The 20,327-nt window shown below is 41.5% G+C and overlaps 1 protein-coding gene across 2 annotated transcripts in view; it reads left to right on the plus strand.

Annotated features, from left to right (window-relative positions):
- Positions 1-20,327, plus strand: part of POU2F1 (POU class 2 homeobox 1) — a 488,200-nt gene that overhangs the window by 227,532 nt on the left and 240,341 nt on the right. The window lies entirely within an intron of this gene.

The raw sequence follows: 20,327 nt of genomic DNA on the forward strand, positions 1-20,327 counted from the left end.
GATAGAGGTTGAAGTGGGGGTTGATGTAGCTAGGAGTAGAACCATTTACCGATTTGTAGCAGAAGCATGCGAATTTAAAAAGGACTCTTGATTCGAATGGCAGCCAGTGTAGTTGGTGGTAGAAGGGGGTGACATGTTCCCATTTCTTAAGGCCGAAGATGAGACGCACGGCGGTATTTTGGATTATTTTTAGTCTCCTGGTGGTTTTTTTCGTGGCGTTGAGGTAAATGATGTTGCAGTAGTCAAGAATGCTGAGGATGGAAGATTGTACCAGTAGGCGGAAAGAGGTGTCGTCGAAGTATTTTTTTATGGTGCGCAGTTTCCATAATATGGAGAAGTCTATTCTCTTTAGTATCTTGAATGTTTCAATCATGTCCCCTTTCACTCTCCTCTTTTCAAGGGAGAAGAGGCCCTGTTTCTCTAATCTCTCACTGTACGGCAACTCCTCTAGCCCCTTAACCATTTTAGTCACTCTTCTCTGGACTCTTTCAAGTAGTACCATGTCCTTCTTCATGTACAGCGACCAGTGCTGGATGCAGTACTCCAGGTGAGGGCGCACCATGGCCCGGTACAGCGGCATGATAACCTTCTCTGAACTGTTCGTGATCTCCTTCTTAATCATTCCTAGCATTCTTTTCGCCCTTTTCGGCACCTTTGCTGACATTGGTAAAGCCAACAGAAAATGCTGACAGCTAGCAATGTAAGGCTGGGCTGACTCCCACCTGGCGTACTGTCGAAAAACAGAAGTCGAGCTCCCCAGCAAAAAATCTGGAGCACATTGAATGGTAGTATAAGCACCTAAGAACATAAGAATAGCCTTACTGGGTCAGACCAATGGTCCATCAAGCCAATCCAGGTCACTAATACCTGGCCAAAACCCAAGGAGTATCAATATTCCATGCTACCTATTCAGGGCAAGCAGTTGCTTCCCCCATGTCTTTCTCAGTAACAGACTATGGACCTTTCTTAAAACCAGCTACGCTATCTGCTCTTACCACAATCTGATGCGTTCCAGAACTTAACTATGCTCTTAGTGAAAATTATTTCCTCCTATTGGTTTTAAAAGTATTTCCCTGTAACTTCATTGAGTGTCCCCTAGTCGTTGTAGTTTTTGACAGAATGAAAAATCGATCAACTTGTACCCGTTCTACTCCACTCAGGATTTTGAAGACTTCAATCATATCTCCCCTCAGCCGTCTCTTTTCCAAGCTGAAGAGCCCTAAACATTTTAGTCTTTCCTCATACGAGAGGAGTTCCATCCCCTTTATCATCTTGGTTGCTCTTCTTTTAACCTTTTCTAGTGCCACTATATCTTTCTTGAGATAAGGAGACCAGAATTGAACGCAATACTCCAGATGAGGTCGCACCATGGAGTGATACAGGGGCATTATAACATTCTTAGTCTTGTTAACCATCCCTTTTAAAATAATTCCTAGCATCCTGTTTGCTTTTTTGGCTGCCGCCACACATTGGGCGGAAGGTTTCATCGTATTGTCTGCAATGATATCCAGATCATTTTCTTGGGCGCTAACCCCCAAGGTGGACCCTAGAATCTGGTAACTGTGATTCAGGTTATTCATCCCAATGTGCGTCACTTTGCATTTGTCCACATTAAATTTCATCTGCCATTTGGATGTCCAATTTCCTAAGGTCTGCCTTCAATTTTTGACAATCCGCATGAGTTTTTGACAATCCGCATGAGTTTGAACAGTTAGTGTCATCTGCAAATTTAATCACCTCATTCGTTGTCCCAATTTCCAGATCATTTATAAATAAGTTAAATAGCACCGGTCCCAGTACAGACCCCTGCGGCACTCCACTGTTTAATCTCCTTCATTGAGAAAAATGACCATTTAACCCTATCCTCTGTTTTCTATCCGATAACCAATTCCTAATCCACAACTGAACTTGTCACCTATCCCATGACGCTTTAATTTTCTCAGGAGCCTCTCGTGAGGAACTTTATCAAAAGTTTTCTGAAAATCTAAATACACTATATCAACTGGATCACTTTTATTCATATGTTTATTCACACCTTCAAAGAAGTCAAGCAAATTGGTGAGGTAAGATCTCCTTCGGCTGAACCCATGCTGACTCCTCCTGATTAAATCATGTTTGTCTACGTGTTCCGCAATTTTATTCTTTATAATTGTTTCTACCATTTTGCCTGGCACTGAAGTGAGGCTTACCGGTCGGTCTCCCCTAGGCTTACCAGATCTCCCCTAGAGCCCTTTTTAAAAATTGGTGTAACATTGGCCACTCTGCAATCTTCAGGTTCTACAGACGATTTTAGCGACAGGTTACAGATCACTAACAGCAGGTCAGCAATTTCATGTTTGAGTTCTTTTAGTACCCTGGGATGTATATAGTCTGGTCCTGGCGATATATCACTTTTTAACTTGCCGATTTGGCTTAGTAAATCTTCCAGATTCACTGAGATTTCTTTCAGTTCCTCCGCATCATCATCCTTGAAAACCAGTTCCGAGACCTAAAATAAAGTTAGCAAAAAAACTGCGTCCACATTTCTACTCAAAGCCCAAGTGTGCTGGCTACACCCCTCGAGCTTGAATCTCCTCCAAAGACATCCAGGTTATATTTAATGGAAGAGGTCCCATCAACACTTGTTCTAGTTGGACCCTGCAATTATCTGGATGAGTATCCCATTCTAACAGTGTTTTCAGCTGAGCAGCTTGATAATAGTGCAAATAATGTGGGATCCATATCCTATCCCAAGTTTGATTTAAATACATTCTGGATCTCCATACACATGGCAGCTTGCATTTTTCCAAGTATACTGGAACAGTTTTCATTGTAATTGTTGTAAAAACCTGTGGAGATGGGCAAAGGCAAACTTGCAAATAAATATAAGAATCTGGGAAGGACTCTCATTTTAACAACATTTATATGACCAAGCAATGAGGTCTTCAGTCCCTCCCAGTGATCCAGATCTGCCAGGACAGAGGCCAGGAGAAGTGGATAATTGAGAAGAAATAATTTAGATATTTCTGCTGGTATATTGATCCCTAAATATTTAATGGAAGTGGATTTCTGTCTAAACTAAAATCATTTGCTACCTCTCTCTTTCAAGTCATTCCTAAGGGAACAGAAGTGTTAAATTTGATGGAGCAATGGATGAATTAATTTAGACTAAAGCTTAATTCAGAAAAAATGAAATTTTTTGTAGCTTCACTTCACCCATTTAATACTAAAACATCAGTTTATATCAATAAACTTAGCTATCCTATTCAATCTACTATGAAGGTTCTGGGTTTAATACTGGACCAGGGTTTGACTATGAAGGACCAGGTGGACTCTTTGGTTAGAAAGGGTTTCTTTACTCTTTGGAAGCTTCAGTCCATTAGAGAGTGTATTTTGATGTTTCATCATTTAGAATTTTGGTACAATCTCTTATATTAAGACAACTTGATTACTGCAATATTGCCTACTTAGCAATATCTCAGAAGAATATGCAACGATTGCAAATGGTGCAAAATGCGGTGGTTAGGTTAATTTTCAGGTTGAAGAAATACGATCATGTAACACCTTCCTATCGAGTGCTGCACTGGTTGTCAATGGAGGTGCGTGTAAATTTTAAGTTTGGTTGTTTTGGTTTTATTTGGTTTAGCTCCTAAATACATAACTGAGCTTTTCTCTTTTGCAACCAACAAACATAAGAAGCTCACACCTGAATTTTGTTTTTCGGCTGGTTAGAGGATATAAACTTAAAAAAACATCATCAATATATCAATATCTTTTTTCATATCAGGCAATATTATGGGGCAAAAATCTAGAACAATTGTTTCTGCTTTCTGATTCTTATGGGGAATTTAGGAGACATCTAAAAACATATCTGTTTTTGAAGTACTTAGGTAGCTGATTTGTAGAATTTTATCATGCAATAATCAGATCTTATTAGGGTTTTTTTGTTATTGGCTTTTACCTTTTTAGTTTTATTCAATTTGTTGTATTTTTAACTATTGTAAACTGCATAGAACTTTACGTTCTTGCGGTATATAAACTGTTATTATTATTATTATTGATGAATTGGCACCATGAGGTTGTGAATTTCTGACTTGGACACATTCAGTCGGAATCCAGATACCTTACCAAAGGCTAGTAGAGTCCGCAGTAGCTCCGATAGAGATATCTCTGGGTTTATTACAATAAATAATGTATCGTCAGCATATAAAGGTTTGTGTTCCTGAGGTTCCACCGCTACCCCTTGTATTCTTCCATTATCTCAAGACATATTGAGCTTAAGTCTCTATAACCAGTGCAAAAATTAAGGGGTGGGGGGAGTGGATATCCCTGTCTTGTACCATTACAGATTGGGAACTTATCCGTATATCCACCATTTATCTGTAGACATACCACTGGGTTATGGTAGATGAGAAAGCCAAGTCAAAAAGTTTTCTTCAAAGCCAAATTTGCACATTGTAGCCTTCATAAAGGGGTAATATACTCTGTCAAAGGCCTTCTCCGCATCAATAGTAAGGGCCACCACCGGAGAAGGCCCTCACTACACCATCCATATCAATGTCAAACATCGCCAAATGTTATCCATTGGCTTGTCTACTTTTCACAATGCCAGGGTGATCCTCATGTACCAACTCGGACAAATACCTCTGAAGTCATGAAGCCAAAATCTTGGTTAACAGATTATAGTATACCCCCAGAAGCAAAATGGGCCTTAAGAAACGCAGTTAGTAGGATCTTCCGCAGGATTCAACAGGGTCATGACAGCTTGTTGAAATGAGACTGGCATATCCTATTCATCCAGAAGGGCATTAAACATTCGGGTAAGTGATTGTTCGATTAAAGGTATGAATATTTTGTAAAAACTTTTAGTGAAACCATCTAGGCCAGGTGCTGTTTGATTTGGCAACTAAGAAATAGCCCATAAAATCTCTTCAGTAGTAATAGTAGAAGAAAGCTGTTCCACTGCGCTCGGAGGTAATCTCAGGAGACTAACTCCCTGCAAGTATGTTATCATTTCAGGATCAGTGAATTCCAGCTCCAGAGTATAAAGCTGTTGGAAAAACTGCACAAAAACCTGTCTCATCTCCATCAGTAACTAAATTCCCCTGGGTACATACCTCTACCATAATCTCCCCAACCCTGAAATGTCCTGTCTAAATTAGATTGTCAGTTCCTCTGAGCAGAGACTGTCTATTGTATGTTAAAATGTACAGTGCTGCATACGCCTTTCAGCGCTATAGAAATAATAAATAGTAGTAGTAGTAGGGTATCCCAGACCCTCAAGATTGACTTCCTGGCTTGCACCTTATGTAACTGATGTGCCAGAAGGTGCCCTGCTGTATTCCCCCATTAAAATTATTCTTGCCTAGTCTGTAACAAAGCCCAATGGATGTCTTTGATCTTCAGATTACATAATTCCTGTCTTTTAGCCTCTAAGGATGTCCTCAATTATTGGAAGGCAAGGAGATTTTTATGCTGTTGTTCCAAAGCCATGAGATATTCCTTCTTAAATTGTTTCCGTTCCAAAGTAGACTTATGTATATAAGTTGACCTAGAGATACACTGTCCTCTCATAACTGCCTTAAGAAAGGAACAAGTTTTTGCTCCAAGATCTTGTAAAACCTTCCCTGGTCTTTATTAGGAGCTTAGACATTTAGCACCCATAAAAATTTTTAACTCTATATACGAGAATGTGATCCTTTGTGATGACATTTTTTACTTTTTCTCTACTACCTATATGCTCTTTCTTTTACTTTCTGACAGGAGTGTCTACCTTAAACATTATCTTTGCTATATACACACATTGAACATGTGCAAAATATACTGCAATATAGTAATGTATTTAAAAGATTATGGCTGACTTGCATATTTTTTCTTTTAATGTGAATGGACTAAATCATCCCATTAAGAGGAAAAAGATAGCTAACTATATTTTTAATAAGCACCCTGATGTGGTTTTTTTACAAGAGACTCACCTGCCTCTCGCTGCTGCCTTAAAATTTCAATTAAAGGGATACTCCTCTCACTTTTATTCTCCTGCGACCCAGCGTAAGAAAAATGGAGTCTCAATATTTTTCCATGATAAACTCTCTCCTGTAGTTCACTCTTCTACGACGGACAAGGATGGAAGATGGTGCTTGGTGCACGCTGCGTTGCACTCAGTGAACTTTGTGTTCCTTAACATTTATGCTCCAGTCCTAGACCACCCAGAATTTTTCCAAGACCTTCAGATGGCGTTAGTAGAATACAGTTCTTGCCCTTTAGTACTTGGAGGCGATTTCAATCAAATTCAAGATATTTATATTGATAGATCATCTTCTTGCAAACCCTCCAAATCCAAGTCATTCACAGCCTTACATGCCCTTAAAGATGCCTTCTCCCTTGTAGATCCATGGCGTTTGTTTAATCCAAAGGGTAGAGAATACTCTCACTTCTCACCACCTCATAATACCTACTCAAGAATAGACTTCTTTCTTATATCCTCCTCTCTCATTCAGGACCTGGCAAACAATGTTATTCACCCAATCTCTCTTACAGATCATGCGGCCACCTCCCTACACCTACTTATCTCTGCCCCCCGCAAAGAATTTTCTTCTTGGAGACTAAACAATGCTTTACTCTTAGACTCAGAAATAGCTGACAAAATTCAATCTTTCACTGCTGAATTCTTCGAACTTAACTCCAAAGATCCAGAAATTTGCCCATCCATTGTCTGGGAGGCTTATAAAGTCTCCCTTAGGGGTGAACTTATCAACCTCGCCTCTTGGAAAAAGAAACAATCCATGAAAAAAGAGAAAGACTTAGAATCTTCTATCAAAGAGTTAGAACTACAACATATGTCTACCCACTTACATGATCCATCTATTTTTCAACGTATACAAAATCTTAAATACGAATTTAACACTTTAGTTTCCAGTACTGCTAGACGGGATATTTTTATCTCAACCTCTGGACATTATATGGGAGACAACCTTATGGGACGCCCTTTGGCTAGATATCTTAAAACTAAATCCAAACGCCTACATATCACAGCCATTCAAAACCCATTGGGGCAGATGGTTAAAACCCGGTCTCTGATCTCTTCTCAATTTGAAAACTTCTATACTACTTTATATAAATCTGATTTTTCTGCTTCAGAATCGGAGATAGACTCTTTTCTTGCTTCTTTGGTTCATCCGACCTTATCGAACTCTGTGAAATTGAAACTGGACTCTCCCATTACTGTATCTGAAATAGAAGCCGCAATATCAGCTATGCCTACCGGTAAAGCCCCAGGTCCTGACGGGTTTACCAATGAATTTTTTAAGCAGTTTCGTAATCTTCTGGCTCCTCATCTTCTTTCTTACTACGAATTCCTCCACTCTGATCCAGACAAACAATTCAACTTCACTGAGGCCACTATAGTAGTCATTCCCAAACCTGACAGAGACCCTACCTTGGTTAAAAACTTTCGCCCCATTTCTCTTCTTAATTTAGATTACAAGATCATGGCAAAACTTCTTGCACTGAGACTCAACAAAGTGATCCCCTCTCTTATTCACAAAGATCAAACGGGGTTTATTAAACAAAGGTTCATAGGAGACAATATACGCCTCTTTCATCATATTAATGCCCATGCTAAAACACTCTCAGATCCCGTAATCGGTTTGGCCATAGATGCCGAAAAGGCCTTTGACCGAGTTGAATGGCCTTTTCTATTCCAAATTTTAAAGTGGTACAACTTTGGCCCGTTCTATACAGATTGGATTAAAACTTTATATCATCAACCCACAGCTCGCATTTTAATTAATAATTCTCTCTCCAACAAATTCTCCCTACATAGAGGCACTCGCCAGGGCTGCCCTCTGTCGCCGCTGCTATTTAATTTAGCGTTGGAACCTCTCCTCTCTGCTATCCGACAATGCCCAACAATAACAGGAATTGAAACCACTTATTGTCACATCAAATTAGCAGCATACGCTGATGATGTCCTTCTCTTTATCCGAGATCCTGTTGCTTCCCTTCCCTCACTCGTTAATATTGTCTCTCATTACTCCAAGCTTTCTGGATACTCAGTTAACTGGGAAAAATCAGAAATTTTCCCTCTTAATGATCTCATTTACCCCTCAGATCTCGCCCAATTTCCCTTCACGTGGTCACACGGAGCTGTAAAATACTTGGGAGTGTTAATACATAAAGATCCGATTCAAACTCAAGATCTAAACATATCTAAAATTAAAAGTTTAGTTCTTAACACCCTGTCTCGTTGGTCTCCACTCTTCCTTTCATGGTGGGGCAGAATAGCTTCTATCAAAATGACCCTCACTCCTCAGATAAACTATACCCTCTCAATGCTTCCCTCCTTATGCAAGAAGAAATTTTTTCATTGGTTGAATAAGAAAATATCTGACTTTGTGTGGAATAACAAAAAACCTCGTATTGCTCTCGACAAGCTGAAAGCCTCTAAAATTAATGGGGGTTTGAATGTACCAGATTTTTATTTTTATTATATCGCATCATTGGCCAAATATGGAGCCTATTGGATTATTAACCCTAATACCCAAGACTCACCAACCTGGTTTGACCTGGAACGGTTTTTATGTGCACCATTACATGTTTCATGCTTGTTGACGGTGCCAGTGCCCAAACTTTTGAGAAAATACTCCTTATTGAGTGCAACGCAGCATGCCCTTCATATACTAGACGTAATCGCAGAGATTTCAATTAAAGACAGTCCACTCTTGTCCATTTGGAATAACCCCAAAATCCAAATCAATAGTAAATCTCTTTCATGGAAAAGGTGGCAGCGGGCTGGTTTGTGGTCTCTCCATCAGATAACCACTCTCACTTCGTTTGTTCCCTTTGTCACAATTTGCTCTACTTACTCATTGTCTCCTTCTGCTTACTCACAGTGGCTTTCTCTTACTAAGACGTTATCTTCTATGTCTATACGCTTTGATTATATGACATCCATTCACACTTTGTATCACTGGTCCACATTGGCTACATCAAAAGGTAAAGCGATATCTCTCTTTTATAGTATTCTAAGAGATCACTCTTTCACATTTTCCTCTCATTCCATGAAACATTGGGAATCTATGCTGACAACCTCACTTACTGATGTTGACTGGGAACTCTTCTGGTCATCGACAAACCGACCTCTTTTATCATCCAGAGTCTCACAATCAATGTTCTTCATTATGTGGAATGCGGTATGGACACCCTTTCGGATGTGGAAAGCTAACCTAAAACAAGACTCTATATGTTGGAATTGTATGAAAGAAGCTGGGACTCTTGATCACATGCTTTTCCACTGTGCTAAAGTTCGTTCCTTTTGGACATGCATTTGGGACACCATAAAGTCTATTACCAATTGTTCAGAAGAAATTTCCTTTGACATTATAATTCTCCGATCTCAACACCCTTGTTTTACACAGTCTAACTGTCCTCCTAAACTCATTGATGCAATGTTTGTGACTGCCCTTATGCACATCTTGAAAAATTGGAAGTCCTCTTCATTACTAAACTATACCTTTTGGTGGAATTCTTTGAGCATGTATCATAAATTTGAATCATATGCTTATGAAAAGAAAAATATAATTCGACTTTCCAAAAGTTTGACACAATGTAAATCACCCTGGAAATTCCTGGACTCATATGTTCAATCTATTTCATAGACACTCCTCTCTTCTTCTTCTTCTTTTTCTTTACCTTCATCTTTTTCCTCATTTTATTCTTTTTCTTTCTTCTTTCAATTTCTCTTTCCTCTTATCTTTTCTTTTATTATCTTTTCATGAACAGTCCTAGTACTTTAGATCTTTTAAAACGATTCAATTCTACATTGCACAATATAACTGAATACTTGTTATACTAAATGTTTTGTTTTATTTTTTGATACCCTGTACTTGAACTGTTTCTTATATTTTTTCAAAAAACTCAATAAAAAATATTGAACAGGAGCTTAGACATTTATATAATTGTCCCTTCAATTCCACTTTCAGAAATAGAAATCTACCTTCAGAATCTCTCCTATAGTCAGCAACAACTATAGAAAAATATAGTGCAAAATATAGACAGCAGATATACATTCTTGAAACTGACACATTTGAATCACTAAATTGAAAATAAAATCATTTTTCCTTCTTTTGTTGTCTGGTGACTTCATGAGTCTCTGGTTGCACTTCCTTCTGACTGTGCATCCAATATTTATTTCTTTCTGCTTCCTGCACGCTTCTCCTCTGGACCTCATTCCCTTTTCCAAGCAACATCTCTTTCTGTCCTCTCTCCTCCACCCTATTGGCAACATGTTCCGTCTCTCTCACTGTCCATCTGTCTTTCTCTCATTCCCTCTGTTGTTGCAAAGGAAATGGGGAAAGAGAGAGAGAGATCCAGGGTGCATCTTTCCCACCCCTTCTACTGCCACATCCAACATTTCTCCCTCTCTCATCCCTTGGAACATGTGCAGCATTTTTCACCACTACCTAATAGCCCCATTCCCATTTCTCCTTCTATTACCCCTCTCCCGCACCATGCCACATCTCTCCCTCCATTACTATGTCCAACATTCCTCCCCCTTGCATCCCCTTCAATCTGTCCCTCTGTTCCCTTTCTACCACCATATCCAACATTTTTCCCTCTCATCCCCATGCATCTCTACCGCACTCCTCTCTATTGCACTCCTCTCTGCCCAATTTTCCTCTTTCTTCCTTTCACCATGTACACCATCTTTTTCCCTCTCACTCACACACTCATGCCCAACAGTTCTCCATTTCTATTCTCCCTCCCTCCTATATCCCATGTTCATGCCCCCTTCTTCCCTCCCTTCTGTGTCTCGAGTTCATGCCCTCCTCCTTGCCTTCCAGCCTTTGTCTCAAAATTGTGCCCCTCCCATGTCCCAATGCGCTCTTTCCTTTGTCCCAGATCATGTCCCCTCTCTCCCTTACTTGCTCACTTCAGGGCCATCCAGCTAGGCTCCTTCTGCCTTCAGTGGCACGTGTTGCAGGGACGCATGGGCAGTGACTCTTACATGCTGCACATGACTGACCCACAAGCCTTCCAGCTGACATTAGCTCTGATGTTGGAGAGAAGGCTTCTGGATCAGCCACGTGCAAAAGCTGTTGACGTGTCCCTACAACAAGTTTCACTAAAAGCAGGAAGGAACAGCCCTCTTGGAAGGTGATAACTGGGATCCCGCATTGACCTGGAAGGCTTCCCTCCAACGTCCATTCTGACATCGGAGGGCAACCTGGGTCAGCTTCGGAGGAGGGGGCGGGCAGGAAGGAGGGCATGGGATCCCCAGCGGCGGCAGCAGCTTTAGCGGAGGAGGGGGTGTGTGGACATGCAATAAGGAGGACATGGGATCCTTGGTGGCCATTAAGGAGGAAGGGGGCGGCAGATCCACGCATTGCTGCGTACTCCTAACAAGCAGCTCATGTACCTCTAAGGGTTTGTGTATCGCGTGTTGAGAAACGCTGGTTTAGAGTATGGAGAGTTTAACCAGCACAAATGATGATCAAACAGTAGTCTGGTTAAGGGAAAACACACTGGGTGCTAAGAAGAGCAGAAGACACCATATGGAAACAGAAGAATTTTATTGTCCAATAAAGGTCTTGTGTTGCCATACTGGAATTTTTTTTAAAGAAAAACATAACTTTGGGAATTGCTACTGAATCATCTGGGCTATTTCAATGTTCTCTTAATGGGTGTTGTCCTCTTTTTCATCAGAAGGTTACAGTTTTTCAAAATACTCCTGTTAAGATGTTTTATGGCGCCAGATGGGTTTTTTTTCATGTGACTCCTCTGTTGTCAGCACAACATTGGCTCATAATTAGCAGCAGGATTCAGTAACAGAACACCTTTTTTATTCTGGTCCTCCAACGTAGCTATCCTCCCTCTTTACTTTTCAATTACAGCTCTCCCTCCGTATTCATAGGGGTTAGGTGCAGAACCAGCCTGCAAATTTTTTGAGCCGGCTCTGACCCACCCCCGCCTCCCTCCTGCGTCCCAGGACCTTACCTGGTGATCTAGTAGTGATGCGGGGCAGGAACGATCTTCCTATGCTCCTGCCCTGTGCAAAGCTATCATCAAAATGGCTGCCGTGAGTTCCCGTTGTAGTCCGGGGAGGTTCGGGCAGCCTGCAAAAAGAAGAAAAAAAAAAAAATCACGAATAATAGAATTTGCGAGTAGGGAAACTGCGAATCCGGAGGGAGAGCTGTATACCCCTGTCTGTTACATTTGCTCATCCAGTATCAACTTACTTCTTATTCCTTTGGTATCTTCACTTTTCTGAACTCTTCCCAATCTGTTCTTTTGCTTTTTCAGCACCCTTCCTTTGGAATCAGGTTCCGTGTACTTTTTGTTTGGAATCATCAGCAGTTAATTTGAATTGGCCTTGAAGGGGGGTTTTCAACCCAGTCCTTGAGACACACACCCAACCAGTACTAGGTACTCAGGATCTTCACTATTAAAATGCATGAGAATTTCTTTTATTTAGTATTTAATCTCACGACTTTCCAAAGGTAGTTCAAGATGAGTTATTCTGTTCCCAGAGAGCTTACAGTCTGTCTGTACCTGAGGCAGTGGAGGGTTAAGTAGCTTGCCCAAGGCCAAAAGGAGTATTGGTGGGATTTGAGTTCTGGTCTCTCTGGTTCACAGTCTGCTGTCCTAACTGCTAGGCTATTCCTCTGATGCCTTCATTGTATTTAAATATATCTGATAAATATTCATTGTAGGTAACCTGGAACCCAGACTGAATGGGTGTGTCCTAAGGACCCCTATTCTAAAGCTTTTTGAGTCCTTGATGATTATTTCTCCATTTCTCTTATGGGATATTACACATTCCATTTTGTGTTTTGGTAAATTTTTGGTAACCTATTCAGTACTCTCCCTATAGTGTTGTTTTGTATCAAGACCCCTTTTGGGAGCTGTTTGTTCATTTGATTCATATCTCTCTGGCTATTCACACTGCTGCGCTGTTTGGTTTTAATATCTTTTTCAGGCAACTGCAACATAAAATGCTCCCCAGCTATTCAAAATTATATGTAAAAGTAATCATACAAGAGAAATCATTCCTGTTTGTTGGGAACCACTGAACTCCTCAAGACCATGTTGCCCACTTTTTGAATTCATCACCTCACCTTCCTTTTTGTCTTTTACACTCTTCTCAGCCCAAAAGCCTCAACATTTTCTTCCTCTTCTGTCTGTGTGCATCTCGTCTGCAGCACGGTCCTCCTGCCTGTCCTGTTCTCTTGCTTCTTCTTTTGCTCTGTGCTGGAGATATCAGTCCCAATCCTGGTCCTACTAATCAACTGTCACCCTACTCATTCAGGTCACACTGCAATTTATCTAATCTTCTTTCTGTTCCTCTCCTCTTCCACTCATCTCTGCCTTTCTCATGTGCCCTGTGGAATGTCTGCTCGGTTCATAGTCAAAAGCGTGCAGCGACAAAGGTGCCCCGAGACAACTGAGCGCAAGGCGGAAGCCCACGCCGAAGAAAAACAGTGTTTTAAGGGGCTCCGATGGGGGGTGTTGGTGGGGAACCCCCCCACACTTTACTGAATACAGATCGCGCCGGCGTTGTGAGGGGTTTGGGGTGTTGTAACCCCCCCTCATTATACTGGAAACTTAACTTTTTCCCTGTTTTCGTGCCAAACCTCAGCCCTGGCTGACCTCTAAAGTCTGCTACTTACTTTCCTGGGCCAGGTTTCCTGACATCTTTGGCTCAATTCCTGCACTTATTCTGATTTCATACATTTCAAATTCCTCCTGATCTCTTTCCAGTCTGCTTTTTCACTTGCCAAACAAAACTACTACAACCATTTGACTAATTCTCTCAGCTCCAACACTCGCCGTCTCATTGCCACACTGAACTTTCTACTCAAAGTGCCTTTACCTCCAACCTCTCCATCGTTTTCCCCAGACTGTGGCTGAATACTTCTATGACAAGATTCACAAGATTAACCTTGAGTTCTCAACCAAGCCACCTCTCCGTCCCCCAGACCACTCTGTCAACCCTTCTTCAGCCCATGCTGCCTTTTCTTCCTTCTCTGAAATCACTGAAGAGAAAACTTCACATTTTTTTTTCCTCCTCCAAACTCACTACCTCCACCTCTGATCTGTTTCCCACCCATCTACTCAGCACTATCTCTCCTACTGTCATCCCCAAACTCACTACCTCCACCTCTGATCTGTTTCCCACCCATCTACTCAGCACTGTCTCTCCTACTATCATCCCTTCCATCTGTCACATCCTCAATCTATCAGTTTCCACTGCAACTGTCCCTGATGTCTTCAAACATGCTGCAATTACACTACTCCTCAAAAAACCTTTATGGACCCTACCTGCCCTTTCAAATATTGTCCCATCTCCCTCCTCCCCTTCTTATTCAATCTACTTGAACATGCTGTTCACCGCTCTTGCCTTTACTTTTGTCATCCCTAGCTATTGTTGACCCACTCCAATTGGGCTATTGGACTTTTTCCCCCTGCATTCTACGGAAACTGCCCTTGCTAAAGTCTCCAATGAATTGTTCCTTGCCAGATCCAAAGGCCTCTGTTCTATTCTCATAGCCCATCACCTTCTCCTTGATACCATGTCCTCACTTGGATTTCGGGGCTCTGTTCCTTCTTGGTTCTCTTCTTACATAATAATAATAATAACTTTATTTTTGTATACCGCAAATACCACAAGCAGTTCAGAGCGGTTTACAGAGGAAGAAACTGTACACAGACAGCGATGTTACAGAAAATATTTTCAAATTACATTGGTAAGTCGAAGAGGTTAGGTATATCCGGAAGAATATCAGGGATACAACAAGTATTTCAGAGGTACAACAAGGCAGGAAGGAGTCAGAGAAATTTATCAAAGAGATGGATTTTAATTGATTTCCTAAAGGATTGGTAAGAGGGTGTATTTGAAATGAGGGTGGTTAGGCATTTATTCCATTTGCCTGCTTGGAATGACAGTGTTCTATCAAGGAATTTCTTGTAGATGCAGCCCTTCAGGGAGGGGAAGGCAAACAGATAGGCATTGCATGTGCGAGTGGTGCTTGGAAATACAAAGTGGTGTGACATGTAGATTGTGGATAAGCCTGTTATGGTTTTGAAGCAAAGGCAGGCAAACTTGAAGATGACCTTGCCTCCATCGGCAACCAGTGAAGTTTTCTGTAGAACGGACTTACATGATCTGACTTTTTGAGACCATAAATGAGATGGATGGCAGTATTCTGGATGATTCTCAGGCGTTTGATGATCTTCTTAAAGGATCCCAGGTATATGTTATTGCAGTAATCTAAGGTGCTTAAGATTAGAGACTGAGCCAGCAAACGAAAGGAGAGGAAGTCAAAATAGTGTTTGATGGTACGGAGTTTCCAGAGAGTGCTAAAGCATTTTTTAACCTGAGCATTGGTATGGTCTTCAAAAGTCAGGCATCAGTCCAGGATGACTCCAAAGATTTTGATGGTAAGATTGATTGGGTAAATTAGCCCATTTAATTTCAAAGAGGTATTCGTTAGCTTGTGGTTAGGGCTTGCCAGGAAGAGCTTCGTTTTTTCAGGGTTCAATGTTAGTTTGAATTGTGCGGTCCATTGTTCTACCTTAGTGGGAACAGATGAGGTGAATTGTTCATTTTCTTGTGTCAGTGAGGTTATGGGGATGATAATTGTAATGTCATCTGCATATATGAATGATTTCAGTTTTAAGTCAGATAACATATGTCCCAATGATGCCATGTAGACGTTGAATAGAGAAGGAGAGAGAAGGAAGCTCTGTGGAACTCCGCTGGGATTGCACCAAGATTGGGAGAAGGTTCCGTCGCTGTGGACCTGGTAGGTGTGGTTTTTAAAAAAACAAACCTGTGAACCAGGTTAGTACCTGTCCAGAAATGCCAATAGAATCGAGGCATCTGAGCAGAATGTCATGGTCGACAAGGTCAAAGGCACTGCTTAAGTCAAACTGTAGTATCAATGCGCTTTTTCCCCAGAGAAAACAGATGGAAGAGGTGATCGGTTAGCGACGCTAAGACAGTTTCCGTACTGTAATTTGTGCGAAATCCTGACTGAGAGTCGTGTAGAATGTTGAACTTCTCTAAATGTTTCATGAGATCAAGATTAACTAGACCTTCCATTAGTTTAAGGAAAAGAGGTATGGTGGCGATGGGTCTGTAATTGGAAACCGAAGAGACTAGTTCCTTAAGAGTTTTTGATAATAGGAATCACAAGAATGTGGCCGAGTTCCGACGGGAAGTAGCCAGTGGACAGGCAAAGAGAGAGACCCAGGTGAAGAGTTCAGCTTTGAATGGGAAGGGGGCTGTTTTCAAGATAATTGGAGGACAGTTGTCTAGTAGGCAGTTGGATTTTGCATATTTAGAGTAGAGCTTGAGGAATTGGTTCCAGTCTGGGTTTTCAAAATGATTCCAGATCATGTCAGCAGTTGAGCCTTCATTTCCTAGAGCAGGTAGATTGATTGATAGGTCTGTGCTAGTAGCTACAAGAGACGTTTTTAAGTTACGAATTTTTGTGGCGAAGTGGTCGGCTAGGTTTGCTGTAGAGGGTGGGAGATCTGTGTGGGAGCGTTTATGTAGGTTAATATCAAATAAGGAATTGACTATTCTGAAGAGTTCTTTGCTATTTAGCGAAGGAGAATTAATTGTTTGAGAGCAATGTTTACAACACTTTTCTTTAATCATTGTTTTGTACTCTTTGACTTTTAGTCACCAAGTGTATCTGTCATTATCTTTTCCTGATTTACACCATATTCTTTCTAGTTTACGTACTTCTCGTTTTAGTGCTGATAGATGTGCATCAAACCAGCTAGCTGATAAACGATGTCTCTTCTTACAAGCTTTCAATGGTGCAATGTCATTTAGAACCTAATTGCTGAAATTTTTCCAGCCTAGGATGAAATTTGGGTCTAAGTCAGGGATGGATATTAAGCTATAGTGTGACCAAAATTCTACTGGGTTTAGTTGTCCTCTTTATGAGTGGTCCTTGGTTTCCTTTTGGGTTGTTTTTTGAACCAGTGTAATTCAAAATTACATAGAAGGTGGTCTGAGCAGGGGATGTTGGCCCAGGTTTCACCTTTAAAACTTACACTGGGGGTAGTTAGAGAATTGGAAAGAACTAAGTGGTGACCTTTCCTGTGAGTTTTAGTCGGAGGTGGTTTGGAAAAGCCTAGAGATGTGAGGAAGGAAAGTGGATCTGCAACGTTGGAATTCTCTTCCTGCTCGAGGTGTAGATTGACATCACTGGCTAGAAGATTGTAGGCACCGGTTACCGAGTTTGTAAGGAGGAATTCGTAGAGATCTTCTTAAGCTAGGTTCCATTTGTTAGGGGGGCATGTAAAATACTATAACGATCAAATTATCTTTACAGTCTTCTTTGGATATTTTGCAGGTGAGAATTTCCAGGTAATTGGTTAGTTGAGTCAAGAATTTGAAACTGAAAATGATCTCAGAGGATTATTGCTAACCACCTCCTCTCTTTGAGTTTCTTGATAGAGGAATAATTTTGTAATTTGGAGGTAGTAGATCACCTAAGATAGCATCCTGATCGGAAATTAGCCATGTTTCGGTTAAGAGTAGGTTATCTAGGTGGGTTTCTTCTAGCCAGTCTTTGACCAATTGGGCTTTGTTCCTAACCAAACGAATGTTCAGATATGCGCTGGAAATAGTGTGATGTTCCGAAGGTGTTGAGGGCACAGCACATTGTAAGTTTTTTAGGAGTCGTTTTCTTTTGTGTGATTGTCTGGAGGAGTGGCGGGAGGCATTAACCACAGAGATAGGAAAGGGGCCTGATTCCCTGCAGTCATGGAGGACACGTGGGGGGGGGGGCAAAGTGATTTTTCAGGCCCAGTGATTCTATCCCATGAGAAGTAGGTTGGGATAGGTTCAAATGCTAAGGCTCTTGAGATCCAATTTCTCGTACCAAGCAAGTAGAGAAGGAGGAGGGCAATAAGCTTTCCTGTAGGGTCGGTCATGTTGGCCCTGTGGTTAGGAGGAGGAGTTAGAGAAAGGAACTAGAAGCCTGCTGATCAAGGGGGATTGGGGCAGGCTATATTCTGTGAGGATGGGGGATGGTTGGCTTCCCTACCGCTCACTGAGCTGGTGAGAAAGATGGCACGCATTGGGTCAGGGCTAGAAGAAGGTGAGAGGGCGTCCCGCTAAAGACGGTGGAGCTGGTAGTTGGCTGACCCTACAAGTACTTATTGGAATTAATCAGTTATTGGATTAACCAGACAAGCAAGAACTTAGTATAGCTTAGAGATAGCTGGAGGCAAGCAAATATATAATATATAATATCTAATCATGTCAGTACTTAAGTTGTCCAGACTGACTAGAGACATGCAAACCGAATGGCTGGAGTCATGCAAGTACTTAAAATGTTATTCAGACATGCAAGTACTTAAGTTGGCTAGACATGCATATACTTATCCGCTTGGCCTGTTGGGGCTTCGGGGAGATCTTGCAGAGTGGGAGGTAGGAGTGCTTGGAGCAGGCCATCGGCGACAGGCTTCCGCATCCGCTGATGGGCCACACAGGGCAGGACCTGGTAGCTGGGTAGGAGGTAGTGGTGTTGGAAGGCTTCTTTTTTTTTCTCCGCTTAGTCGCTTCGCAAAGGCGCACAGCAAAGGCACCGAACGGCAGCGCGCCGTTCAGCTGCTGCAATTTAAGCACTCCCGTCTGATTCTGGGAAGCGGAGCACGCTCACACGCCCGGCCCAGCAGGAAGCAGGCGGCCAGGAGCCCTTTAGAGAGTCAGTCTCGGCACTGGTCTCTCACATCCCACCTTTAGCATATGCAGTGGTGGATCCTCCTCCACTGCTATCCCACTATCAGTCAAGGTACTCAAGGGTTCTGTTCTGGGACCTCTTTTCTCCATCCATACTCATTCCCTTGGTGCTCTGATCTCCTTCCGTAATTTTCAATATCACCTCTATGCTGACAACTCCCAGATCTATTTCTCTATACCAGAAATCTCTTTAGGAATCCAAGCCTGAGTCTCAGCCTACCTTTTCGACATTGCTGCCTGGATGTCCCACTGACACTGAGCTTCTTATCCTTCCACCTAAACCTACCTCTCCTCGCCCCCTACTCTCTATCTTAGTGAATAACACTCTCATCCTCCCTGTCTTGATAGCTCGCAACCTTGGGGGTCATGTTTGACTCCTCTCTCTCTCTGCACAAATCCAACAGACTGCCAAAACTTGTTTCTTTCTCTATAATATCTCCAAAATCCAACCCTTTCTGAGCACACCACCAAAACCCTTATCCACACCCTTGTCACCTCTCGCCTAGACTATTGCAACTTGTTTGTCACAGGTATTCCATGAAACCATCTTTCTCCCCTCCAATCCATTCAAAATTCTGCTGCATGACTTATATTTCACCAGAGTCACTATGCTCACATCACCCCTCTCCTCAAACTCCTCTTATTGACTTACAAGTGCATTCACTCTGCAGCTCATCAGTATCTCTCATCTCTCCCTATACTCCTCCTTGGGAACTCCGTTCATTGTGCAAGTCTCTCTTATTTATACCCTTCTCTACTGCCAACTCCAGACTACATTCCTTCTCTATGCCTGGAACAAATTGCCTGAGTTAGTACGTCAAGCTCCGTCCCTGGCAATATTCAAATCTAAGCTAAAAGTCCACTTTTAACTTATAACCAGTTTGTTGTAAAGTACCCATGCCTGAGAAACTCCCTAATCCCCTACTTGTCCTGTTTTTCTATTTGATTAGATATTTTAAGCTCTACTGAGCAGGGACTGTCTCTTGAATGTTTTAATGTACAGTGCTGCATAGATATAAGTAGTACAGTAGTAGTATATCTATATCATCCTGAGTCTGAAAATATTTTGACTGTTCATCCTCATCTTCCTGGTCTTATATTCACTGTTCAGACTACAAGACCTAGAACAATTGCTTTCACCCACTACTTATGAGGAATTTAGGAAACATCTGAAAACACACCTGTTCCTAAAGTATCTAGACAACTGATCCTCTCTTCTCTCTCCCCTCTATAGCGATTAACTTGTTCTATTGATCACTCTCTCCTCAAAAATGGATTTCCTGTCCTATTAACCCTCTTTCTTCCTCCCCTCTTAAAGTCAATCAATTTGTACCTTTGCTTAATCTTTGTAAACCGCATAGAACTTCACGGTATAGCGGTATATAAGCTGTTATTATTATTATTATTATTACTAAATTAGAGCATTTGTCAGAACACTGTACTTTCTCCTGTCAGAATGTGACTTGTTCACTACAGAGGTGTCATCCATACTGGTGTGAGAAGTAGAAGTTTTTCCACTCATTCTTCTCTGAATTATTTACTTTCTGAAGTCCACTATTAATCCTCACTTTCATTCTTCCCCACT

Source organism: Geotrypetes seraphini, chromosome 4, assembly GCF_902459505.1.
Source record: "Geotrypetes seraphini chromosome 4, aGeoSer1.1, whole genome shotgun sequence".
Taxonomy (NCBI): domain Eukaryota; kingdom Metazoa; phylum Chordata; class Amphibia; order Gymnophiona; family Dermophiidae; genus Geotrypetes; species Geotrypetes seraphini.